The sequence below is a fragment of the Galeopterus variegatus genome, unplaced genomic scaffold (genome assembly GCF_000696425.1).
Source record: "Galeopterus variegatus unplaced genomic scaffold, G_variegatus-3.0.2 Scaffold7339, whole genome shotgun sequence".
In the NCBI taxonomy this organism is placed as follows: Eukaryota; Metazoa; Chordata; class Mammalia; order Dermoptera; family Cynocephalidae; genus Galeopterus; species Galeopterus variegatus.
In genome coordinates, this window is record NW_007733450.1 from 103,204 (window position 1) to 104,796 (window position 1,593).

The 1,593-nt window shown below is 46.1% G+C and overlaps 1 non-coding gene across 1 annotated transcript; it reads left to right on the plus strand.

Moving 5' to 3' along the window:
• Positions 1 to 618: 618 nt before the first annotated feature.
• On the plus strand, positions 619 to 692 carry TRNAI-AAU. The gene has a single exon. It is a non-coding gene; the product is annotated as a tRNA-Ile (tRNA).
• Positions 693 to 1,593: the final 901 nt, after the last annotated feature.

Consider the following 1,593-nt stretch of genomic DNA (forward strand, 5'->3'; position numbering starts at 1 on the left):
CAGGCTCTCAAGAGGGTTCGTCCCCTGGTCCGTTCGCCCCGCACTCGAGCGTCACCAAGTGTCCAGTGACTGGTACTGCAGCGCCAAGTCTGGCCTGTGGAGCTGTAGGCCCAGGGCGCGCAGCCAGGAATTCAGGGTCGTGGTGACAGCGGAACCACCAGGGGTCAGGCGGCTAGAGGGTGCAAGCTCCCAGGTCCCGAGGCCTGTGGGAAGAGCCGACCGGCCCGGAGTGGTCAACAGGAGCGGAGAGGAATCAGCAGCCCTCGCGGGAGCCGAGGCCTCCAAGCCTGAGATGGCTCCGTGGTCGATTCCGTGATCCGCCCGCCGCGGTCTCAGGCTCGGAACAGCTTTGGGTTTGTCCCGGGCCTTCCACCGGTAGTAGGAAGGAAGCCCCGCTCCGGGACGTTGATCTGAGTTTTCTCCAGTCTGAATCGGCGGTTTGAGAAAGACTAAATGTTCCTGGAAGAGGCAGTGTTCTTTTGTGCTGGCAGCGGGGATTTTTCCTTTTTTTTCTTTAATGGAAAAAAGAATAGCGTTTCTTGCTTTTTGTGGAGAATGCTGGCGGATATTAGTTGGATGTGCTTGAGAATACATAACAAAAGGCGCGTTCGTCGGCGCGGCCGGTTAGCTCAGTTGGTTAGAGCGTGGTGCTAATAACGCCAAGGTCGCGGGTTCGATCCCCGTACGGGCCATTTCGCTTCTTTTCCAGTTTCTGTCGACCTCTTCTTGCGTGTAATCTGCTGCCTGACAATATCTATCCGTACGTAAGTGTAATTGCACTTGCAAGAGCCTTTGGTTTGCAAGGTTTTTTTTTTACTCTTTTAAAGAAATAACATGGGAATTAGATAAAGGTTTTTTTGGGGAAATTGATTTAGGTGAGGCGGGTACGTTTAGGGAAATGGAAAATAGGAAGAATTAGAGAATTCCCTCCATTATTTTGAAAAAAAAAAAAAAACTTTTTGAGACAATACTGTTTTGGCATATTTAAACTTTTGAAACAGAGCTTGTTACTCTTTGTCCTAGTTACTTGATCAGTTGGTTAGATTATTGTATGTGGATTGTTGAGGTCACCGGTTCGGTCCTTGTACCAGCTGAAGGAGCTGGTTTTCTTTTTCTCTATGTGGGAATATTCCTGGCTCGCAGTGTTGCTTTCCGTCAAGCTCCAGACCTGCCACCACGAATGTTCCTCGGTAAAATGGATCAATGGTTGGCCTTTGGGTTATATCTGGACATTGTCCTTGATGCTGCCCTTACCAAACCATTTCCAATTGGTTTAAAAAAATTTTGAACGTGTATCATGAAAGCCTTGGGTTTGAAATGTGAATGTGAAATGTGTTTGAAATTTGCAATGAAAATGCGGGGTGAGAGATAAACATAGAATTACCAAATGACCCCACAATTCCACTCCTAGGTATATAACCAAAAGAATTAAAAGCAGGTATTCAAACAAATACTTGTATATGGATGTTCACAGCAGTACTATTCACAATAGCCAAAAGGTGGAAACAACATAAATGTCCATCAGTTGATAAATGGATAAACAAAATTTGGTACACTCAAACAGTGGAATATTATTTAGTAGAAAAAGTATAA